The sequence below is a fragment of the Miniopterus schreibersii genome (genome assembly GCF_964146895.1).
Source record: "Miniopterus schreibersii genome assembly, chromosome: 8".
NCBI classification, from domain to species: Eukaryota; Metazoa; Chordata; class Mammalia; order Chiroptera; family Miniopteridae; genus Miniopterus; species Miniopterus schreibersii.
In genome coordinates, this window is record NC_138109.1 from 42,953,590 (window position 1) to 42,980,261 (window position 26,672).

Sequence of the window (26,672 nt, forward strand, 5' to 3'; positions counted from 1 at the left end):
TATTTTTTATTTTTGCAAATTTGAAATTATTTCTAAGCAGAAAATCAATTTAAAAATGGCATCTTTTATTCCAGCATTAAAAATAACAGAAGATTTAAAATAATGTTATTTAGCAATGGGACAATGGATGCAAATTATTATGGCAGTTAGACAAATTCTTCTATAAAACATATGCTTGATTCACTAAGTAGACAAATGGAAAATAAGCCTTTAGTGTTGTACAATAGTTGTTTAAAGACACAGCTTAAATGTCTTCTCTTCCTAGTCCATCTGCTTCTAATGCCACAGGAAAAGTTTTTAAGTATTTTAAAATGAATCAACTTGAAAAAACAATTAAAAAGTTTTCATTCTTAAAAACAAATAGCACTGCTTATTCAATCAGTTATAATGTGACATTTTTTTGGCAAAAGTAAATAAGATTAATTCAGAGATAAATAACAAAGCTAATTTCTTGGGTGACTAACAAGACTAATAGAATCTATTTTCAACTAAGAAATCCCTAAAAAACTCATATCTAGTTGTTTTCTTAAATGGGAAGTGATAATTAATGTTTAGTGTCAAGGGACAAACATCTTCCACCATTATGTCTTTGACGAGACATTTTTCCCCCTCTCAGTTGTCCATTGTTTATTCTGAGCATTGTTCATGTTTCAGATACCTTTTGTGTGCTTCTCACTTGTCTCTGAGGCCTTTGGCAAGTTGTTCCAGTCCCAGGCACTGAGCAACCAGCTATGCATGAACTGGGACCAGTTCTACAGAACAATCTGACATCACTTCTACCCTCTCTGCATAGTCTCACCTTCTGTTTTTAGGAACTAACATGAGACCCCAAAGACATGCTTAGTGTTCACATCCATACAATTCAGACGGATAGAGAGAATTAATACCCTGCTGGGTGACACTTGGACAATGGAAGATAGAGCCAGTCTAGGTGAGCTGTTCTCAGAAAGAACTTTCTATATGGCCTTTTGGTGGAAGGTACTATAAGATCTAGGAATCAGTTGTATTTAATAGTAAGAGGTGACCTGCTTGGTAACACATCTTCTTGGACTGGCTCACCTTTTCCCTGCCTCCACCTTTCCCCTCAGTCTTGCTCTCTGAGATTACAGCCTATAGTAAAGTGGTAGCCCATAAGCCCAGCTTCGGGCTCTGCTTTCTGGGGAATCCAGGTTAATACAGTTATTAGTTGCTCAATGAGTACTGAAAAGTATGGGAAAAATCAAATGTCCACCACATAAACACTGTATTGCAGTTTTATTTTGAGGCTTAGCACCCTCTAGTGGAAACTATTTTTCACTTTCAGTCATACCAAGACAGCCCCCAAAAGGTTTTTCTTGTGTATGGTTGGTTTAGCATGCCAAGGAAGAAATAGTTCTGAAGGCTGATACAACAGGAAATAGAGTTGCACTCGTGCTTTTGTCGATTCTAGGTTCCAGGGTCTTTACCTTTTTCTGCTGATAGCTGGAATAGTACTTATAAAATGGGAAAAGTAAGACTTACCAAGCCCACATCACATGATGTGAATGAAACATAAATACAAAAAAATTACTTCTGATTATTTTACAGCAAGACATTTGATAGACCTTCCAGATAAACTTTACCAAAAATAGATCCTCTTGGAATTGTCTTATGTTGATTTTGTCCTATGTGGTCTGTGCTTTTGTATTGAGCCAGTTATTACTGAAAGCCCATAGTCTTGACCTCTACCACTGCTCAGAGCTGATTTTAAATAACCCTTCTTTATCAATGAAACTTTGCTTTTCTTAAATGTCTACCACATTCTGCTTGTTGTTAATCTCAGAAATTATGCTCACCTGTAAGAGATAGTTATATTTGTTTGCAATACCCCATGTCCACTTATCCTTTTTGTGGTGATAAGACATGATTTTGACTTTGGAATATATAACTCTCCTCCATTTCCAGCCATGAACTTATTTTTGAAGGTGACTTAAGCCTCAGACTCTAGGATTCATTATTATTCATTATTCTAGCAAATGCCATTATCATTCATCCAGTTGTGCTAGCTAGAAACCAGGGAGTCATCTGAACATCTTTCTCTTTCTCAAGCCCCATATCTAATCCACCAGTGAGTTTTGGATATTTTTCCATTTAAATATTACTTGACTCTGCTGCTATTTGTCCAAGATAGCCTCATCTTTGACTTGGGCTACTAAAACAAATAAAAAACAAAACAAAACTATCTCAGGCATCTTTTAATCAGCTCTCCATTCTTCATCCAGAGGGATTTTTTTCAAAGTATGAATTGAACATCCCCCTCGCACCCCAGTGCTCTGATTAATCCCCTACTGTTACTGTTAGGATAATGAAAACTCATGCGAGAAGATCCGGCTCTCACCTACCTGTTTAGTGTCATCTTATACCCCTACCCCAGCCACTCAGGGCCACTGTGCATCTTGATTCTTCTGCTGCAAATAAATCTCCTTTGGCCCCTTTGAATAAGTGTAATAATACTATTATAGCCTCTCATATCACTATGTGTTTAATTTGAGGTCGGTCCCAAATTTGGGGTGATTCTTCTTTTCAGACCACATTTTAATTTTTTTAAACAAGAATAAGATGCTAAGACAGAAACCAGTCAAAAAAATTGACACATCCTTTTTGTCAACTATTTAAAGCTGTGTTCAAACTTTTCTTAAATATTACCTGTACTGTCATTTGTCTGAAGGTGGTTCTGATCCCAGAGCGGGTATTGATAAAGACACACATGTGGTTGAATGGTGAGAGGAAGCAGTAAGACGGGAGGAGGTCAGTGTGAAAAAGGGTTGATATAGATCAGGTGGACCAGGTGTCCAATATTGTTTTTTAATCTAACCTGCTGAGTGGGAATAGGTTGTTCTTGTTAACCCTGGCTTGAAGCAGAATCTTTGTAATTTCTCTCTCATGTCCAGGTATGAAGCCCACACCATCATCTCAGGATAGACTTAATAGATCTTGTGGCAGCTAGTGGAATGTGTTGCTCATATCCCCCTTGAAGTGAGTACATGGTGCAGAGAATAGTTAGCTGACAGCCTCCAGATGCTGTACCCTTGGGATCCATTGACGTGTCCATGACAAGGAGGCTACATGCTCCCTGGGCATGCTCTAAGCCAATAACTGAGCATGGCAGGTATACTGGAGCTGAGCCATGCTTGCCCAACACAGGACTCTTCTAATGGGCAAACTTTGCTCTTGGGTGCTCAATTGGCCTCATCAAGACTTTCTGATATCTGCACTGCAGTCTGGGGGGCTGTGTCTACCCAGTCATCCTTCCTTCTCACTCCTTTCACAAGTGTCCTATGAGCATCATGGTCTGAAGGCCCTCCCCATCCACTCCTGCTCCTTCTCCTTATTCTTCAGAGATGTTACCCCTCTCCCCCAAACATTTGCTTGTTTAATTCTATATGGTGATGTGCTTCTTAGAGGATCTGAACTGACACACACATTCAATGGGGGGCTACTTGTGGAAGAAAGGGGTGCGGAATGTTTTCCTTTCTCCTTTTGCCATATCTGAAGGGAAGGGAGTAGAAAAAGTGTTGGGGGAGCAGAGCCTTTCTTGACCATCTGGATGTTGGTGATGCCATTGGGCTGTATGCTTCTGAGTTGATCACCATTGATTATATTCATTCCAAACCTCCTAATGAGGGAACCCAATAGATCTGCCTGGTGATGGACTTTATCTCTGAGCAGCTGGCTAGGCATCTGTGGCTTCAATGAAGTATTTGGCTGCATCATCTGACAGCCATCTTACCTATAACTCTGATGAACATGGTCCATTTGGCAAAAGCCTTTCTTTCCATTCCTATCTACCTTAAAAAAAAATCCTTACCCAAGGATATTTTTTCCATTGCTTTTCAGAGAGAATGGAAGTGAGAAAGAGAGAGAGAGATGTGAGAGAGATGTATCGATTGGCTGCTTCCTACATGTGCCCTGACTGTGGCTGGGGATTGAGCCTACAACTGAGGTATGTGCCCTTGACCGGAATCAAACCCAAGACCCTTTAGTCCCTGGGCTGATACTCTAACCACTGAGCCAAAGTGGCTAGGGCCTTATTCGTCTTTTGATGTCTCCATCTACCTGATCATGAGGTCAGTGGGTGTGGTTTTGATCCAATTTTTCATGCTTTTCAGGAAACATGGTGTGTGTGGTGGGAAGTAGTGTTGAGGCCTAACTTTGCCACTATCCAGCCCTCTCTCCCAAAATTCTTTTCCCCAAGTTCTGGTAGCAAGCCCTGAGTGAGGCTCAGCAGTCAAGCCCTTGGCAAGTAAGGTGAGTCTCCTCTTCCTGCAGTCCCACTATTATACAATTATCAGTCTCATGGAGCCTCACGCCAGGAGTGAGGGAGGGAGAGTTCATGCAACAGACTCTAACATCCAGGAACTTGAATATGAAACAAAAAGAACTTTTCCTATTCTTCAGCTCATTTTTATTTTTATCTTTCTTCCCCTAGCGAGGGTTTGCTCAGACTTTCCTTTTGGTCTCACGTGGTAAATTCTTCTTTGAGCTTAATCTCTTAATCTAGGGCCTTTTGGAGTGGGTATGGGAAGAGCCAGGAAAGTAAAGTAAAATTGCTGTCTTAAGTGGCTGTCACAGGTTTAATGTATGTCTTGCAAAATCATTTACAGTGCCAACCTTAGTGAGTTATGAGCATTAAATAAGATAATACATGTAGAGTGTTTAGAATAGTACCTAGACAGAGTAAACAATCAGTAATATTAGCTATTATTTTTCATTGAGTAAAAATTTAGCTGAAAATAGAAAACAATTTTGTTATGTAAAAATCTTATAATACATATTCTTTATTTTCCCAATGAAAACGAGAATTTTTTAAGGCACATCATTTTGTAAAATGACAAAAGAAAAATTAAGTTGTATTTATCATTTTAAAAATTATGAATTACTTGGAAATTTGTTCATTTGTAGTCAGGGGTGTAATAAAATGATGTATAAGACATTTTATAATGGCAGGAACAGAGTTCGAAGGAGAAGGTACAGTGGTAAACTTCTTTCAATGTCATCTGCTGTCTAACGCTATGCTTCCCTTTGGAATTTCTCCTCAGCCTGTGCATTGGAGTATCTCTAGCTCACCAGTAAGTGACTTTTATGTGTGAAAACAATAATGTTTTTGCTACATGTAGTGCCCTCTGAAAGAGTCATTTTCACTCTGTTATGATTCGCATCACCGTGTGGACATTATTTAGCATTCTTTTGCCTTAACTGCTTGGCCATCTCATTCCACTGTGGGTATATTGTTTGAATTCAGCCACTGAATGATTCACTCGGTTGTATTTCCCAGGCCTTTCTAGTATCATTATGCCCAAGTTCTATAGCATGTTTCTCCTCAATTATTATAATGGTGTGAGCTTAAAAATGAGTGATCATTAAAATATTATTTTAGAAAAGTTCCATTTCTTGAATACTGCCAGTATTTGTGCTTCTAGATAATCTTTTGCAGCAGGGAAAGCAAACTACAGCCTACCACCTGCCTTTGCAAGTGAAGTTACTTAGAGCACAGCCATTCTGATTCATTTATGCATTATTCATGCCTGCTTTTGCCTTACAGTGGCAGAGTTTAGTAGTTGTGATACCAACCATATGGCCCTTGAGTCAAAAATATTTCCTGTCAGGGAGGTAACCTTGCTGAAATAACCCACTCTTTTAACTTTCTTGTTCCCCCTTTCATTTTGTACAACTCCTCAGAGAGCCCTTCCAGTTGCTAGATAGGATGCTGCCCAATTCATAAGTCACTTAATAAACCCAATTATATCTTCAAAAACCAAAAAGTAAATAAATAAAATATTTCCTATCTGGTCCTTTACTGAAAAAAGCTTGTCTACTACTATTCTTCAGTGTAATTATTTCTGCACAGGAATGTCCCCAACCAGAACTCACAAGGGGGCTTCTCAGACCTTCTCTTAGGGACAGATCTATGGCCACTTCTGAAGAGAAGGGAGGGGGGAATATATTTATTTTCTAGATTATTCTAATTGGATTATATAAGCAGGGAGAATGAACAACAATCAATGCTGCTGCCAGAGAATCTACCACCCCCTGTCCGTTGGCCCCATTACAAGTTCACTTTTAGATATTGTGGCCTTTAGGACCCAGTTTCCTTCTTCTTTTGGGATTATATTAATGTGACACTGTCAATTTGACTGGAAAGGAAGAAAAGGGTGGTCAGACTTTTCCTTTCATCTATTTTTTGCTTCCATTTGGCAGCCTTTCCTCTCAGCGTTGGGACTCAGCAATTATCCATGCTCTTTTAATATTAATAATCTGCACAACAGGGGGCAACTTTTGAAGTCTACCTGAATTTTGCAATTGCTACTGCTCGCATTTGCTTCAGAGTTTCTTTACCAGTGAATTGAGTATGGTAGACCTTCTCACTGTCTCCTTCATGTGCCTTATCTTCTACTCCCTATTTTCCTTTGGTCTCTCAGCAGTGTTTTGTAAATTTTTTAAAATCTCTATTTTCCAGTTCACTAAATCTCTTCATTGCTGAATCTAATCTGTTGCTTTTTAATTTAGCTTTTACTTGATTTCATGAATTTTTATTTGGTTCTGTTACATAGCTAGGTGGCAAATTCTAAGTCTATTATGTCTTTTGAATATTTTCATTACTCTATTTTTGAAACATATTAAACATAGTTATTCAATATTTGGGGCCTGATTATTCCAATATCTATTCTTTATTGTCTAATTCTGCTATTTGTTCTACCAGCTTTTACTCAGTGTGTTTTGTTTCCTTCTCAGTTTTATCATTTTTTTATTGTAAACTTCCTATCTTAGAAAATTATCTCTGAGAATTTTCTTTGATTCTGTGTGTAAAATTAATTCCTCTGCAGTGAATTTGATTTTTCTGTCAGGCTTCTGGGCTTACTCAAGTTACCCTTGGCTTAGGGTTTTTAGTACATGGGCAGTGTGGCTTTTGGCTCTCACACCATGAGAATGCAGATTTGTATGAAGACTTCTTATTGGAGACATTTATTTTCCTTTTTTCTTCATATTTTTCCTTTTCACAGAAAGCTAAGACTGAGAGTATCTCTATATGTAGAGGTAGTTTCTAGTTCACGCATTGAGGGTATTGCCCTTTGGTGGTCCTGACTTTATGGAAGGAGTGGGATCCAACCTCCCACTCTGCTTAGGCCTCTGTTCACTGTCAGTAGCTCCTTTAAATTCATGTTTTAGGCCACCAGGAATCAATAAGGGCTTCCAAGGAAAAGATTGGCTCTGGCACTAACTTAAATTTTTGTGCATTCTTAGAGTCCTCTGAATAATTCTGTTTCTTCTACTGGCTCAGTTATATATCCAAAATTTTGTTACATTAAGATTTAAAAAAAAATAAAAATATTTTTTTAAAGCATTTTCTGGTGTGCTGTCTGGAAGGGATTTTACCTCTCAGGTTTATGTAGCCTTATTGCCAGAAACATTCATTTAAAATGACTTTTTAAATCTATTCTCGTATGTTTATGTCTCTCCCCTTCTTCCCTTACAACATCTCTGAATTTTCCCTTCAATCATCATGTTTTCTAATCTCATCCTCTTTCAAGTCCTATACTCCTTACACTTGGACTACTGCAAGGACCTCCAATATAGGGCCCTTCCACCCTCTCACATCACTTTCAAGTTTATCCTGCCATGTGATAACCAGAAATCTACTTAGACAAACAAAATGCAAAACAGTCAGCAATAGCATTTTGTTTCAGATTCTTGGAAGAGAGCTCAGAATAAATCATCAGCCATCTAAGAAAAGGAGATTATGTTGTTGGAGGAAACCTGTAAGTAAAAGTAAATGTGTGTGTGTGTGTGTGTGTGTGTGTGTGTGTGTGTGTGTGTGTGTGAAAATCAGATACGTATTGCAAAGCAGATCCAAGAGGCTATCTCTAGGATCAGAGAGAAAGGAGAGATCAAAGCTGACTGGTTAGAGGGGTGTGATTCTAAATGGCTTTATAGAAAAAATGGTCTCTCAGTCAAGTCTTGAAGTAGTTGTTATCCAGGTGAAAAGAGGGCAAGGGAAGGTATTATGGGAACAGAAACAGTATGTACAAACACACCACTGCTTATGGTTTATTTGGAGACAAGGAAGTTGAGTCATGAATAGAATAGAGGACACCCCAATGGTGGAAGTTGTAATTGCAATTTGGATTTCTGTTCTGCAGAAATATATAACAAAGATAACACCTCTCCAGTTCTTTCCTATATTTTATCATAGTTCACCAACCCAACAGATTGACAAAGAGGTAGTATTATGTTCTATACATTTGCTTTTTTTTTTTTTTTTTTAATATATCTTTATTGATTTCAGAGAGAGGAAAAGGGAGGGAGAGAGAGAGACAGAAACATCCATGATGAGAGAGTCATTGATCAAGCCCACAACCCGGGCATGTGCCCCGACCAGGAATTGAACCCCGATAGCCTGGATCCCAGGTCAACGCTCAACCGCTGAGCCACGCCCGGCTGGGCATGTTCTACACATTTGAAGGTGCTTTATTAGTCACCTACTCCATGCCATATCTGTGGTCTACATTTTCTTTACAGCATCTTTCAAATGGGTTTGAGTTCCTTCTTGAATGTCTTTAGTAATGGCTAGCATGGGGCAATTGTCAAACTGCCTGTGTTAAAATCCTAGCTCTCAGCTATAGTAGACCATAGCCAGGCATGCTGCTCTAAAGACTCAAATGGGCACATTGGTTAAGCCAGAACCAAAATATGGAAACAGTTAGATTAGGTAACAGTGTCTCAACCAGAAAGTATGAATTTGGAGCCTCCATATTAGCGCCTAAAGGATGTGGCTTCCTCCCAGCCTAAAAAGAAATAAAGGGCAAGTACAGTTTTGCAGGTTCTTCCAAAGGGGAGAATCTGTACACCACGACCTGCTGAAACTACTCTGCTTTTGGCATGCTTCCTTGAAAGGTTGCACTAGAGAGACTTATCTCCTTTCCCACCTTGTTCTTAGGTGTATTTTTTGCATTGCTTACCAGTCGAAGTGATAGTAAAACAACAGGAAATCTGACCTTAGCTCACTCAGGGTAATCAGTCTTGTTAATCTAAATCCAGATCAGCCTTTGCATAGCTTAATCATTTACAAGCTATGATTTGCTCATCTGTAAAATGGGACTGACTTGAGGATTAAGTGAGATAAAGATTGCAAAGTATCTGGCTCATAGGGAGTATGAACTAAAGTTGGTATTATTATGAAGTCACTATTTCACATGGTTACTCATTCCATCTGCACCTGTTCTTTCCTATCTAGATTCAGATGGTCATACCTATGAACTCTACATCTTGGTTATTGTTCCAAAGTTTTGTAGAATGAACCCAATTCCTCCTTCACAGCTATTCTATTTTCATGTTATATCATTCAATTTATATATCCAAAATCTGTTCCCTCAGTCTCCCACATTTTAGTTCATGGCCCTCTATCTTTCCATTTGATTAGACCAAAAATCTTAGAGTTGGTATCAACTCATCTCTTTTTCTGAATTTCCAAATCTAATCTTTTATATCTCTGTGCTACACCTCATCCAAGTGACTGTACTGCCTCTCTTGGCTTATTGTAGTAGCCTCTTTAGTTGATCTGTTTCTATTCCTATCCCCATTTAATTTATCTCAATGCAGCAGCCAAAGTAATCTGACAAAATTAAAATTTGGTCCAATCTGTTACTCCTTTGTTTAAACCCTCAAATGGCTTTCCATCTCAGAGTACATGACAAAGTTCTCTTAAGATGAGCTATGAGACCCTATATAATTTGAACTCCAATATCTCTTATCTCATCTACTACTCCCCTCTTTGCTCACCTATATACACACTGACTCACCTCATTCTGGCATTTGTGCTATGGTGTGAATTTCACAGTCCAAATGCATGATTTTACATTATCTATATGCAGAAATCTTTTGCCCGGATGTGGCTTTTCAATATCACCTTAAATTCTGGTGCTCTCATCTAGCTAATGACCACTCCAAATGCTTGTCATGTTTACATTTGATTAACATGTTAATTATGTTTCATTCATGGAGCCATCAATAAAATGTTGAACAGATCAGCTTGGAGAACAAAGACTTTTGGTTCTCCACTAGAGACTTTTAGATAAAACTAAGACTACTCATCCCGTTGCAAATACATATATCTCTTCGTCTTAGATTTCTCAAAGTTGTTCCTTAGCAAGACAGGAAACTCAGAAAGGGTGAGTGAATTGTTCAAGGACACATGGCTAGTAAACAGCAGATACGGGTTTAGTCTGCTGGTCCAATATCTTTCCCAACATTGCATAATACTTTAGCATTTTTGTGTTTTCTATAACACTAAGCACCACGTTTTGCAAGTTCTCAATGAACACATTTATTGTTGATTATTAAGCCTTGCCTTGAGTGTCCTTTCATTTAGACTTGTAGTTCTCAACCCAGGTGATTTTTTTCCTCCAGGGGACATTTGTCAGTGTCTGAAAATATTTTTGATTGTCACAAATGGGAGATGCTACTAGTATCTAGTGGGTAGAGGCCATGGACACTGCTAAACATCCTACAATACATAGAACAGCCTCCTACAACAAAGAATAATTTGGCCCAAAATGTGCTGAGATTGAGAAACCCTGATTTAGAACTTAGTTTTATTGATTTACAAGCAGTTAAGAGAAGATCTAAAATTACACCAAAGCAAGCTGATTGTTTTTTCTCTCTCTTTTTTCTGTTAATTGACCTAGCTTTTAAATAAAAGAAAAGAGCACTTAAGCTGGGAAAAAAAAACCCAAAACACACACATAGACACACAAATAAAATCTTACAGCCCATCTCTTTTTAGTATCTGAGGTCCTTGTACTTGTATTTATAGGTAATAGCCAGGTACCAGCCACCCTCCTCCTCAGCTGGGATAAAGTTGTACTCATTACATATTCATACTTGCAATGTCATTCTTCACCGAAGAAATTCAGGGCACATCATTAATTAAAGCAGTGAATTCCCCAGAAACAACACTAATTAAACCTCAAAATCAAAACAGCATAGGAAAGCAGACCTAATTTTTCCATCCCATCTGAGCAACTGAGAAAAATCATACAGCTTCATCAGGCCAAGTGGGGTATGGTGGGATTTATCAAATAGGCAGACCAGCCACCTTCATTTATGCTTTCTTTCTCTTGTTTCTTGCTGCTAGTTCCAAAAGTAAGCCAGAGGCAGAGATTCCAAGAAGCAAATAGCTGGTTGATAGTGGCAGTGCCTTCAGTTATATGGTATATGTTTTATCTTCTATGGGATTCTAGAGCAACAAGAGGGTTAGAGTTTAAAGGGTCAGAGATCCACTCTCTTAACCTAGACAGCCTTGGCCCTCTGCTTTTCTACCCCTTACTTGATACTTGAACAACCTCATAGTTTAACTCGTACATATACTCTGCAACCAAACAATCTTTCTAGAATGCAGACCTAATGACTCTCTTAGTTAGCCTAACTAAATGATTGATGGCTCCTTGAATTCACCAGATTTCAAGTACTTACCATGTTGTTTCCCTAACTGACACATTTTCTTTACAAATTTATCTGAAAGGGTTAGCCATGTTGACTAGAAAGGTAGCCATACCTTTCTTAAAATATAGACTATATCACTTGTCCTAATGACATCTGTTAAAATAAAAAGAGAAAAAAATGGTAAACTTTTTGAATAATCCAAATATGTTTGTGAAATAATTTCACATCCACAATATTGAAGTGCATTTTTACATTTACCAATTATGCCATTTGAAGGGATTTCACTAGACCTGACCACTTTAGCATTGGACTGTGATGAAGTTTACCACTTTTCCATTTACCTCATCTCTAAAATGTCAAAAATTTTATTTTTTCGTGTGTTCTGAAGGCACCTCAAATCATATTTCATTTATCTTCATCTTGAAAAATAAACACATATTCAGAATGCAAATATTTGTGGGTGTACTAATTGGTGCCTCTCTCTGTCTTCTCGGTAATTGGTATAAGTCCACTAACATTTTGACCTACTTAGTCCAATCCTTCAGGAGGTGCTGCATTCAAGAAAGTACAGTCTTTTGAACTTGTTTTACTTGCCTTTCTTGAAGGACATAAATGGGACTGGAGAGTATATCTCATAGCAACTCTTAAAATCCCTGGCTACTTCCTATAGTGCCAATAACTTTCCTCTAATCTATGTCATTCCAATCTTACACTCTTTCCTCATCTCCTCCCTCAACTCTTCTGGCTCCCTGACTTTTTCTCTCTACCCACCTCCTCCATCAGTTTGCAGCTCTCTCTGCTCTCCTCCAGATAATAACCCAGGTAACTGTTGTACTTTCTATAATGCCCACATTATGGGCACTCCATTACATGAACTCAAAGTATTAGTCTGGCAAAATCATGAGAGCAGGAGGAGAGGGGACAAAGTGAGCAAAATCCAGTCACTTAATACTTTAATAGTTTACAATCACAATTACAATTTTTTGTAGGGTAGGGACCATGCTTCCACTTGTAATTATGATTTTGGTAATGTGAGGAATCTTAGAGATCAGATAGCCCACTTTTCTAATATATAGATGAGGAGACCACAGATGCTCGAATAGGTATGGCTTGTTCATGGTCACACCGCTGGCCAATGCCATAGCTAAGCCAGACCTTCTGACTCGGAGGTCAGGATATCTTCTAGTATCCTATGCTATTTAAACTCCTCACTCAGTGCTAAGTGTAGTACCTCCTGCAAGATATGTACTAGGTGAATGTGTGAGCAAACAATTCAATGATTAAAGTAGGATCCTTCTCCCCAGTGCACCAGGGCAGAGGAACCAGACAGAGCAGCAAAATCAGGTTGGTCTGCCAGTCTGCTTAGACTCTTTTAGCTATGATATTTCATTATAGGTTATCTGGGGGGCCTACCATCCTATTTTAATGATATAATGAATCTTTAAAATGAAGGTAAACACATCCCACCCCACCTCAAATAGCCTTTTTAGTTTTTATTGAGTGTGCTTTAATAGTAATAAAAATAGTAACTAATAGCTATCATTACTGATTGCATACTATATGCCAGGTTTACCATTAAATGCCTATATTTTCCCATTTAATTTAATTTTCAAAATGACCCCATGAAATGTGAGTATAAATGTCTACGTTACAGATTAGGAAACAGGCTCAGAGAAATAAAATAACTTATTGTCACTCAGTAAATGGCAGAGCCAAGGTTTAAACCCAAGCCTCCTGGTCTCCAAGAGTCTTCTCTTTTGCTCCCTGCCACAAAAGGCAGAAGACAGTGCCTCCCTCATTTGCCTTGCCCTATCCGTAGTTCATTCTTTCACTCAGGGAGCTTTTCTTCCTATGCACTGGGACAGGTGATAGGAACACAAAGTTGAACAAAACGTTTCTCTGCTTTAAAGAAAACTGTTCTTTAGTGGGGGAAAGAGACAAACAAATGAACAATTGAAGTGCAGCATAAGAAAGTGCTTTCCTAGAGGTACAGACATGACACTCAGCCTGACAGGAGGGGGGGCATCCAAGCCAGAGCGAGTGGGGATGGGGAGGCAATGCTTGCAGGATGGAGGGCCTTTGGGCTGAATATTTAAGGAGGGATAAGTGTAAATTAGGGAAACAGCGTGTGTGGGGACATGGAACACGATGAACTCAAAGAGTGGCGAGCAATTCAGTTAGACTGGAGGGAAGAGGCCCAATGGGGCTCAGCGGGGAGCTGGAGAGGCGGTCTGGGTGGGTCCTGCACAGCCATTTGAACCATGTTGAGTGGTTTAGAATAGATCCTGACTGTGATGAGAAGCCACAGCCAAACTTCTATCAGAGAAATGAAGTCGTCAGAGATGGTGCAGGGAGTGCACCTATGACCGGGTGGGGCTGTGGACGATAGAAGTGCGGTGAGGTGCTGGGTGGAGATGGGAGACCGTGGACTGGGCCACTAGAGGAGATCCTGCGGTAATCCAGGTTAAAAGGGAGGACAGTGGAACTGAAGCCCATGGAAGGAAAAATGAAAAGGAGGGAATGGGTTTCCAAGATTTGGAGCAGGTTCTTTTGGCTGCCACGGAGACTGACTGGGGGTCCAAAGTTGTTTGCTCAGTCGACATCTGACTCTGCCCCTTGCTCAGGGAGACTTTACTGCCTGTGCTGTCTACTGAAAAAGAAGGAAAAAAGCTCAAAGTGTGAAACGAACCACAAAACACTATGACCAAAGAAGAGAATCAACCCAAGGGCCTGAGGGAGGTCAATCTTTTTCTTTTCGCCGTAGGCCTTGCCTGCCTGTTCCCTCTCCAGCCTTGCCTCTGCCTCCTCAGTCGCTCCTTCTCTGCCCCCGACTGTAACGTGCAGTGCACCAGGGCTAAGGCCTCGGGGGCGAGGGGGGAAACAGTCACCAGCGCTGCAGCTGCAGCACAGCTTAACTACGACGGGGCATTGCGGAGCTGGGCCTTTGGAAAAGAACTGCTTCTTGACTCAAATACGCTCTGTGGGGGGAGGTGCGGATTCAGGGAGGCTCAGCTTTTGCTTCCATAATGTTCCTTGAAAAAGCCTAAGTACTGCTTGAGAGTAGAGTCTATGTTTTTCTATTGATATGTGGCTATTCGTTTGGACCGAGGCCTGTGAAGTTGCTGGATGCTAAAGACCTTTTGTTTAGAAAACATCTAAAATAAGGTTCTCAAATTATGCAATCCCCATTGCCAAAAAGCTTTCTGTGGCCTTTTGAGCAAAATGAAGAAAAATGGCACATAAATTCGCATCCATTTACCAATGTAAATCGCCATTTTATTAAAAAGGAGTCTACAACAAGGCAATCGTAATTTAAATTAATGAATCCTCAAGTAATGCTTGATATTGCCAATTATTTTTTCATATAATATAAAATCTCTGGGTTCATAAATAACATTCCTTCCTTATTCAGGAAAACCATGCTCAGCAATGTGTTATTCATGACTTAATTATTCTATAGATGCTTCATTCATATGCATGCAGATATATCTGGCAGCATTGCATTTTAATGAAGATGCTGAAAGGCAGCAGGCTATAATTTCTAACAGAGAATTCTGTCAGGATTGAACAATAGCAGCTCCTGGAGAGGACTGGGAAATAGCATAGCCCAGAAAGAAAATTAAAAATCCATTTAAATATTTTAATTATAATCTTCACTAGTGAAATTTTGAAATCCTTTGGCACATCCAGAGCTTCTATAGTTTAGAAGCTATTTTTGTTGGAGGAGAATAGTTTTGAGGGAGAGAAATATTTTCAAGATTTCATGGATTGAGATACAGTCTCTCCCTAGGGAGCACAGGACCGGATCTCTGCCCCCATCCCCTGTACCTCCTTAGCCTGATGTCCTTTTATTGAAGTAGTGGGGTCAAAATAACCAATTAGGTCAACCTTGCAAGGGACAATGAGAGGAAAAGCAGGGTGGGGGGTTATTTGAAGGTTTTTCTTGTGCCAAATACACGTATATGAGGTATAGGACTTTAGCACTAGTTGGATGCCCCTCACATTCCCATCCCTTGACACTCCATAAAGCTCAGCCTGAGTAGAAACAATGAAGACCTATTTCAACTATAAGGATTGCCACAGTTTTGTTATGGTTTCTCTCTTTCTCAACTTTCTAGAGAGGGAGAAATGCCAGAGAAAATGATAGAATTGTCAAAAGCCCAGTAAATAGGTAAGTCAATTGTGAAACAGCTCATAATTCTACTTGTTCTGTTACAGAATAAAAGCGAAATAAAAACGCATCACTACCATGTTCAGGTATTTTAGGAGAACTATGAATATGCAAGTGACAGGGCATTTGGGGCATTTAGGAAGGGTGGCATTTTCTGGAAGGGTGATGACTAAGAGGAGCAGGTATCTGTGCAGTTCACTGGGCTTCCTTCTGTTCCTTTGAAATTGCTCCTGTTCTGATCACCAGTGTTCTTTGTGTCGTCAAATCCAGTGCACACTCTGCTGTCTTCCTCTGACTCCACTTCTCAGAATTCAACCCAAATGACAACTTCTTTCCTTCAAACATGCTTCTCTCGTGACTCTTGATGCCATGCATTCCTGCTTTTCAGTCTCTTGTCTTTTCCTTTCTTGCTTTTTCTTTTTTTAATGTTAACCTTTGTTTGATAACTAGAATTTAAAATTTTTTATGTACTTGAATTTTTAAATGTTTCCATATTTTACATCTTTGATTAAGGAATTCCTTACACTAGGTTTAGGAAGTTGTTCTAAAATTTCTTATAAACATTTAAAAGTTTCTATTTGCTCGTCATATGTTGAGGTAGAGATTCAGCCTTTTTTGTCCATTATGTATAACTAACTGTGCTAGAATTATTTATTGAATAGAGCCTCCTTTCATCAGTGGTCTGCAAAGGCATCTGTATTGTATATTATATGTTAGAAATTTATATAAGTATGGATCTATTTGTTCTCTATTGCCGCATAACAGATTACCACAATTTGTAGTTTAAAACAACACCCATTTATTTACACCCAACAGATCAGAAGCCTGGGCAGGCTCACCTGGGTTCTCATAAGTGTTGAAACCGGTGTTGGCTGGGCCAGGCTTTTATCTGGAGGTTTTGGAGAATAATCTGCGTTCAAGGTCATCGAGAAGTTGGAAGAATTCAGTTCCTTGAGGCTATAGGATTGAGATCTGCAATTCCTTGGCTGTGAGCCTGCGGCCACTCCCAGCAACTCAAGGCCACCCATATTCCATGTGGCCCCCTCTATTTTCAAAACCAGCAATGACATGTCAAATTCTTCTCATGCTTCTAATTTCTGAGCTCCTCTTCTTCCACCAGCCAGAGAAAATTCTCTGCTTTTAAAGGGCTTATTAGATTAAATTACCTTACCCAGATAATCTTCATTTTTCCACATAATGTCACATAATCGTGGGAAGGGTATTTTATTATATTCCACCTCTATCAAAGGGGAGGATATTATACAAGGGGAAGAATCACTGGGAGTAATTCTTAGAATTCTGCCTATCACAATATGTTTGTGGGCTTTCTAACCAATGGTTTATCCCAGTGCCAGTATCCCCACTGTCTAATCAAGTTCTACCAAGAATCCCACTGATATTTTAACTGGAATTGCATTGGATTTATATGGTTCTGTCTTTTTGATTTTGAATCTTTTCATTAAAAAGATGTGATATATCTCCTTATTTATAATTTTGTCCATAAATCTTGCATATATCTTTTCCTTTTTCATAGGTAATAATGAAACAATATAATGATTTCTGGTCCAAAGCAAACATTTTGACTTGAGGTGGGACTTTTGGAACGGTCAAGTGAGGATGTAGGCAGATCCTCTCTTCTCCTCTCGCAAACCAACTATAAAACCAGAAAAAACTGTCAAAAACAACCACTTCAGGGTTTTGGAAATTGACCAAAGGCATCCATCTAATTGACAAGAATTTATTCAAGTAAAACTAAGTAAGCATCAGTAATCACATTGGGAGTCTGTGGCATTTTATCCCAGGTCTTCTGCTATTCTTGACCCCATCTCTTCTGTTCAGTAATTTTACTAGGGCAGGGCAAGCTGTGAGCAATGGAAACCTTTCTGCTAGAGAAGGAAGATTTGCTTTGGAGTGGAGCACACAGAGCCTAAGGTATTGTCAAAAATGATAGTAGGAAAATCTAGGAGTAATAGCGAACAATTTAAGAAGGCTGATATTCCTGCTAGCTCAAGGTCACAACACCACTTGGGCAAGCAACAGTCTGACAGACCAGCCAGGAAATTGAAAGGGAAACCCAGAGGTTGACATAGTGATAGTGGGCCTTCATATGAGTCCACTTAGCCCTGGTGATTTAGAAGAGGGTATGCATGCTCAAGAATACACACACACAGGGGAAAGATCAGATAGGGCTCTGGCTATCTCTTTTTCCCTGATGAATGTGAAGCCTTGAGTATGCAGAAAGAATAAAAGAAAGCAGACTTGTACACTGCTTGAACTTTGATTATATTCCTTAAAAACACACAGCTCCATTTGCAAAGGGTGGAAGCCTTACAGGTTCAAGATGTTTATGCACAACATCTAATCAATCATTGGCTGACCACTAAGCTATGCTCACCTCTACTGAGCCACGCTTAAAAATAAAACACAAATACATTTTTAAAAACCTGAGTGGAGACATCGCTGACTGCACCATGCTGGCAAGACAGACTCTACAGAGTTAATCCAGGCAAGTCATTACAATACCAACCAAACAAAAAAATCAGCAAAAACAACTACTCCTGGAGGGGATAAGAATCCAGAGTTGCTATAATATATTGTGGAAATTTTCCAATTTAAAAAATTACATGCAAAAAAACCACCAAAAAACCCCAAACACACCCAGGAAAGTGTGACCATACACAGGAAGAAAAGGGAAGGGATTCAGGACATGCTACCCCAAAATGTGCTACCTTTGCATATTATTTTGAGTTCAAGGTGCTTAAATAATAGCAGGTGCAAGAAAGGCACTTGATTCACTCCTTTCTTCCTGAAAACTCTCTTGTGAGAGCTGCCCTCCCTATGCCAGGAGGAAAGAAACATTCTTATTACCAGAAATGGAAGTCAAGGCTAAGAAAATTCTATACTAACAGACCTTGTTAAAATTTAGTCTCTTCATTTATTTCAGTTACATTTCAGCAGCTGCCACTCTTTGTTCAACTCAGTATATAAGTATTTAGTTTTTGTCACTTCTTTGGGTCTTGAATTCCTTATGAAGCTCTCATGTCATGTCAAACTAATATGAAATAAATTTGTATGCTTTTTTCGTTTAATGTGTCTTATGTCAATTTAATTCTTAGGCTCAGCTAGAGACTTTAAGAGGGTAGAGATAAGGTTTTTGCCTCTCCTACAAAAGCAATCAATAGAAACTTTCTCCGAGGGGGTCATATATTGGATGTGGCAGAGGAAGACTTCAAAGCAATTACCATAAATATGTTTAAATAAAGGAAATGACAGTGGCTCATTAAATAAGGAATATCCATAAAGAGATAAAGATTATTTAAAAAATCAAGTGGAAATTCTGAAGCTTAAAAGTAGAATAAATGAAAAATTCACTACAGGGGCTCAATAACAGATTTTAGCTGGCAGAATAAAAAGAGTCAGTGAAATTGAGCAGAGATAAAAAATTATAAGAAATTACAAAAAGAAAAATGAACAGAATCTCAGAGGCCTGAGGAACACCATCAAATGATCCAACATAAGTGTCACATAAGTGTGACATAAGTGTCAGACATAAGTGTCACATAAGTGTCTGATCCAACATAAGTGTCAGAATTAGAAGAGAGAAAGGGGAAGAAAAAATATTCAAGAAATTATGCCCCAAAATAACTAAAATATAGGGTATCCCCAAAAATGTACATACACTTGAACAGCTGATAGCTTAATTTTGAAAATAAAATGTATTTTAATAAACACTGTCTTTATAATTATTCAAAGGGTGTGTATACTTTTTTGGGACACTATATATATAGTGAAAGACATCTATATTATTATTCTGCTTGGCCTGCCATAACAAAATACCGACAACTGAGCGGCTTAAACAATATACATCTATTTTTCACAGTTTTGGAGACCTAGAAGTCCAAAATCAAGGTGCTGGCAGATTCAGTTTCTGGTGAGGACCCTCTTCCTGGCTAATACGTGGCAACCTTCTTGCTGTGTCCACACGTGGCAGAGAGAGAGAGAACTCTGGTCTCTCTTCCTCTCCTTACAAGGATACAAATCCCATCATGGAGTCTCCATCCTCATGACCTCATCTAAGCCTAATTACCTCACAAAGACCTTATCTCCAAATACCATCATATTGAAGGATAAGGCTTCAACATATGAACTTGGGAGGGAAACAAACATTCAGTTCATAACAGCATCAGACAAATGAATTTAAATAGTGTACTAGAAAATATTTGTAATACAAAAAAGGCAATAAAGGAAGAACAGAAAACCAGAAATGACAGGAAATATGTAGATAAATAAATCCAAGTAAAATTTTAACAAATAAATTATAAGTAAAAACATGGAAAAAACTTATATTAGAATAGCCAAAATCAGAAAAACTGACAATATCAGTTGCTGGTAAAGACAGAACATGAACTTGCATTCATTGCTAGTAGGAATATAAAATGATATAAATACTTTGGCAGACAGTTTGGCAGTTTCTCACAAAACTAAACACTTACATGATGAATCCAGCAATTGTGCTCCTACGTATTAACTGATTTGAAGACTTTTGTCCCATAAAACCTGCACATGAATATTTATAGTAACTTTATTTATAAGCCAAAAGGAAGCAACTAAAATGTCCTTGTGGTAGGTGAATATATAAACAAACTGTGGCACATCCATAGAATGGAATGTTATTCAGTGATAAAAAAAATGTGAAGCCATAAAAAGGCATCATGAATTTTAATTTTACATTGCTAAGTGAAATAAGCCAGTTTAAAAAGGTTAATACTCTGATTCTAATTATATGACAATCTGGAAATTGCAAAAGTACAGAGACAGTAAAAGGATCAGTGATTTCCAGGGTTTGGCAGGAGGTGGTGATAAGTGGGGGAAAGTTAAATAGGTGAAGCACAGGACTTTCTAAGGGTATTGAAAGGATTCTATATAATGATGTAATTGTGGATATGTGACACTATGCATTTGTCAAAACCTTAGAACAAAAAGAGTGAACTTTAATTATGCAAATAAATTTTTTTTAGAGGGCTGGGGGAATCCCAGGACTAAGTCCAGTAAATGACAAAACAATCTAACTGTATATATTGCAAATGTGTAAAACAACCTCACTGAAGGGGATTGGAATAAGAGGTACTGAACTAAGTAATTTTGGAAATGAGTGGAGTCTCATTATGACAAAAGAAACTAATGACAAAAAAACCTGCATAAGCACTGTCACTAGTTGATGAAGCTATTTCCCATGGGTGTACAGTTTAACAATTCTGATACTGCTCTTCTGGAATTAAACAATTAAGTAAATTGATGTCAGATGATGGAAGTCAGATGTCAGATGATGTCTCATTATTGCAGTGAGAATTTAAACAAAAGGAGAGGGCTAAAATATTCAACTGGCAGTGGATTACAGTTTGGGACTTTAGTATGAACCCATGTTTAGCTCAACATCAATACAGGTGTTTATATATAGAAACATGTATATACACACGATAGCAGAGCTGGCCTAGAAGCAATAACACTCTAGTAGCAATGAGCACACCTCACATCCAGACCTTGGTTTCTAATACCCTTCTCCGATATATGGAACCAGGGCTCCTTGAAGAACTGGTTGACACTAGGACTGGGAAAGAAAATATGCATTATGAGCCCGGAGCATCTTAGAGTGCCAGAAAGTAAGGATGGGCTGAAAATCAAGCAAACCAACACACACACCCATCGAGCTATGTTTAAAGGATGCTAGGAGCCAAATGAAAGGGCTCCCAATGGTTAGAGCTGGAACAATTTTGAGCAAAAAAATGAGTAAAAAGTGCCATTGGTTCATAACCCAAATTATAAAATAAGTATCCATGAATCCATAATGATATAAAGATTGAATAAATAATAAACAGGGGAGAAGAGACAAAGCTCTCATGCAGAACTCCAAATAATTTCCTTAGATTCTCTGTCCTCAAAAAGGTGGAGCCTAACTCCCCACTCCTTAGATTTGGGCTATTTGTACTGACTGCATTTCAAAGAGTACAGCATGGAAAGGAGGAAAAAAGAGTAACTTTACATGGAGACCCTGACAAATGATCACCTCAGTCAACTGATCAAGGTCAACATCAACAGTGATAAGTCATGTTGACAGTATGTCTCCTTGATAAGATGTGATAAAAATGGCACTTTAATTTTGTGGTTTTCCTCTTCAAAACACATCACCCCAGTCTAATCATAAGATAAATATACATCAAATCCCAATAGAGGAACATTACACAGAACACTTGATCAGTATTTCTCAAATAAACTCAAAGTCACAAAAACAAGGCAAGTCTGAGAAACTGTCATGGGCCTACTAAAGTATATTGAACAACTGACCCTTGCAAACTGTGAGATAATAAATTTGTGTTGTTTAGAGTTGTAAGTCTGTGGTAATTTGTTATGCAGTAGTAGAAAATGTGTGTGTGTGTGTTTATAATTCTATGCATATATATTCCCTTCAGTAAAAGAGATCATATTTTTTGTCAGAAGGAAAAAAAAGAGATCACATTTTTACTAAACCACATAAAATCAGTCTAGCCAGAGGTTTTAAAAAAAATCTTGTAGGTCAGTGATGAAATGAATTTTATAGTACACATAGGATTCTAATAATTTTTTAAAGCCCTTAATCAACAGTGTAGCTCTAGGTTTAAGCTTCTTATTGCTTTATCCTTTTGCCAGATTCTGTGAGGAGTATACGTACCTGTGTAGTATGTACTCTTAGAGAGTTGAGATCTCAATCAAACTAAATCACTTCAGCAAATAATCATTGAGCACCTTGTATGCACTACTAGACACTGGGTTTTGCCTTGGGGATTGAATGATAAATATTTCTTGTTCTCTAGAGGCTTTATGTTGGATCAGGGAAATAGTCAAGTGAATACATAATGGCAGTATAGATGCTAATTACTGTAACCAGCTAATACAGGAGCAGTTATGAAAACAACCTGACTCAAACTTAAGAGGGATGTGGTGGTAAGTAAGTCCCAGATTTGAGGAGCAAGGAGGTGACAACCAAAGTGGGGATATGTTGTGCATGTATGTACACATGTGCAGGAGTGAGGGTGTGTGTGTGTGCACATACGTGTGTATATGTGTGTGAGAAGAGTGTTTTGAGCATAGGAAATACATATAAAACATGTCTGAAGGTGTGTGAGGATTTGATAAGTCTACAAGTATTTCAGTGTATCTAGAGTTAGAATGCAAGGGACAAGTGGCCAGAGGGAGATGAAGTGGTAACTAGGGGCCAGCTATAAAGGGTCTTACATGCTAATTTGAACTTTATCCTGAGGACAACAGGAAAAATCATTAAAAGTATTAAGCATAAGAAGAATTAATATTATCAAGCTTTCCCTTTAGAAAAATCTGTGAGCCTTATGGAGATGAATTATAGGGAAACAAGATCAAATTATTGCAAAGAGATCAGACCAAATGCTTCCAGATCGGAGATAATCTGAACTGAGTGACGATGAGAATGGAGAGGAGAGAAGAGGGCATGTACTTGAGAGATGATGGGGATAAGAGCCACGTGTGTTTGTGTGGATCTGGGCTATGAAGAAGGGGACGAGCAAAGGTTAATGTCCAGGTTTCAGGCTTGTGGGGCTGGGTAACTGTTTACATCAGTCAATGGGAGGGGGCAGTTTGGGAAAGAGATGAACTCGGTTTTGAACATGTTGGTTTGGGGTATATGTGGGATAGCTAAGGGGAAATATAAAGTAGAATGTTGTTATAAAAGTCAGAAAAAAAATCTGGACTGGATAAAAGTTTTGACAGATGGGTGCTATGAAATTTCTATTGAGGAAAGGAATTGAAATTGTTGGCAAGAGAATGGCAAGGGATAAAATCTATGCTATTTATCTGTGAAATGGGGATAATTCATCTGTAGTAATCTTCCAGACAACATGGCCAGAGGCTTGGCAAACTCTGACACATAAATGTGTAGACATTATAAGAACAAAGGATACATTAGAAGCAAAGGATACCCGGATATCTCACCTAAGATATGTGAGGTGAGTGGCTTCTCAGGCTTTCCTAGCTCTTCATAGAACAACTGCCTCTGTGGGAGGTGATGGTGTTTCACCTGTGTAGGATGTGGTTCTGCCAGGTTGAAGGAAACCCTAAGTAGGAGCTGACCAAGTCTCTTATATCCCAAATATGTCACAGCCAAACTCGAGTATAATTACTTTATAAGTTGGCAAAAAGTTCCTTTAGCAAGGCCCATTTTCTGCATCTAATCAGCATAAGTTCCAGGTACAACTCCTGACCAAGCCGCCAGTTCCTTCTTGCTACATTGTCTTAGGTTTTAGAATGATGACTAGGTATCTTAAGTGTGCAGTTACCTAAAAGGACTTAGCTAGAAGGCTTGACTAAGACCCTCAACATCTAGTTCACTAAGAATTTAATAAATATTAGTTGCTATTGCTGTTAATTGCTATTTCCTGTTATTGATTTTACTACTGCTGTAGCAACTATCATTGCAAAGGAAGTAAAGACAAGAGGGGCTGATATTGGGAGAAAAGAGATGGTGTCTGGAAGTCATGATGAGGTTGAAGAAATAATAGAGTGGCAGGAAGGTTGCAGTGAGTGAAGTGTTTGAATTTAAGAGAGAGAATAGTTCCGAGTAATGACAGGACTCTAGCAATCTAGGATGCACGTGGGAGTATGAATGATGTGAAATGAGAGAGAGGAAAGGGAGATATGAGCTGGGGGTTTTTAGCTCTGAGGAGGTTGAAGAAGTTAGAGGCAGGGGAATCGTTTAAGTTATCCATGTGACTAAGGAGCTCTCCCAGGATGTCAGCATGGCTTGGATTAAAAGAGACAATTGTGAATAAGTGCTAACATCTTTAATAAGAGAAGGAACTACCTGAGCTTTGTTGGTCGGATTCTACACCTGAGAGTGTCTCTGAATCCCATGGGTTCGGCAGAGCTATTATGAGCACTACTTATACCTTCGGCATATTCTTCCTCTCCTCTTTCCTCAGGAAGTGACTCTGTGGGGCCAGTCACCAGAAACCTGCTAGGTAGCGTGTTTAGTCCTGAGCTGGCTGTTTGGAATACATCCGATGGACTGTCTACCCATTCTTCTGGTTCGGGCAGACTGCCCTGGTTCCAGAAAGAAAGACCCCTTAGAGCTGCTTGGCTGAACATCATGGAATCTGTTCTCATTCTATTTCGAATGCAGAGACTGGAGTGGTGACTCACACATTTGGAAAGCTCAAGTTAAGTAGTGGTGACCTCAGCCATGATTCACGGAGGAAAACTGGAAAGTGATTCATCTTTAAATGCTTGTCCTCTGGAGTCACGAGCCTTAGAGGTCTTTTTTTCTGAACACACTGCACTCAAGGAAAGATGCCGGGCCCTCCTGTGGTGGCATTTTAGTAATTGCACAGAATCATTCACTACATTTTCTTACAAGGCCATTTTCTTCAGTCCATTTTACTCCCATCTGTAATCTGTAAGATGCTCTTATGCGGAAATGACTCATTGCTAATAAATCAGGGAAGGCCATGATGCTTTCAGGCCAAAGGTGGGGGGTACATTGAGCAAACCTTTGGTGCAGATTCAAAATTCTGTAACCTGTAGGGACTATTGTATTTTTCTTAGTATCTATTTGTTATCAAGAAATAACTTGTTTTAACTCATTTAATATTTATAGAAATCCTATTTTTATATAGAAAGAAACTGAAGCACAGAGACATTAAATCTTGCCTAAGGTCACAGAGCATAAGATGGGTGACCCAGGGTCTAAAGTCTGATAGAATCTCTTGAGTTCATGCTGTTCATCCCTCTCCTGTGTGCCTCTCTGTAAGTCTCTTTCTTGCCCATTGTCACATCCCTAGTACTGAGTGTCATATCTGGCTGCTCAGCTTTCTTGTTTGTCTCCTTTTGGTCTGTTTTTGATACAGCTGTCACAGAAATGTTTTAAAACCATTAGATCAAGTTACTATCTGTGTCGAACCCCACAGTGACTCCTCGTCTCACTTAGGATAAAATCCATACTCCTACGAGGTCCTACATGATCTGGCTACTGCCTACATAACAGCCTCATCTTTACCATTTCCTTCCTTGTTCAGGCCCCTTTACTTACATCATTCTTTTTGCTCCCCCTGGAGTATCGCAATTCCTTCCTCCTTCAGGAGCTGGAAAATTGCTCTTCTCTCTACCAGTGAGATTCTTTCCCTGGCATTTCTTTTGCTTCATTGATATCTCTTCTCAAACATCATCTTCTCAAAGGGGCCTTTCTGACCACACTATCTATTACAGCTTGCCCACTCCCAGCCACTGACTTGTCCTTACCCCTCTTCATAGCACTTAAATCATTATCTGAAATTTTTCACAAGAGAGCTACCTTCATGATGATAGGCAATTTATTGTCTTGTTCCCTGTTGTATCTGGAACACTGAGAACAGGTGCCTGGTTCCTAGTAGGCACTCAATAAATATTTGTTGACTGACTGCCTGTCTAGTTATAGATATACAATTTTAAAATGAGTGAATAAAAACATGCAGTCTTGTAGATGAAACACAGATCATTTTAATGCAATATGAAAATATTTATGAGTGCATAGAAGAGGAATTCCTAAGTATTTCTGGAGAGAATGATGCTGAGCTGAATCTTGATAAAATAATAGAAGTTACTTAGGCTTAGAATAGGTGGAACAGGCCTTTCGATCAAAGGTAACAAGATATGCAAAGATTTGCAGGTGTGAAACAAAATATTATGTATAGGGAATTACAAGTAGAAGGATGTAAAGAAATAGAAATGATTCTGGAAATATAAGCAAGAGCTGCTTCATCTCTTTTCAACATTGAAAAAAAATGTAAAAAACCCCCATAATCAACCAAATCAAATTATCTTGTATTTATACATTAATGGAGTGTATTAATGTATAAATGGAATTTAAAATGTTATTACTAGTTCTCATTCATCCTTCTTTTTTTTTTTAAACCTAGATACTCAGAGTTACTGACAGCATCCAGATAATGAAAGAAAAAGGGCAATAATCACAAGGGCAATAATCACAAGCTCTTAGTGCATGAGC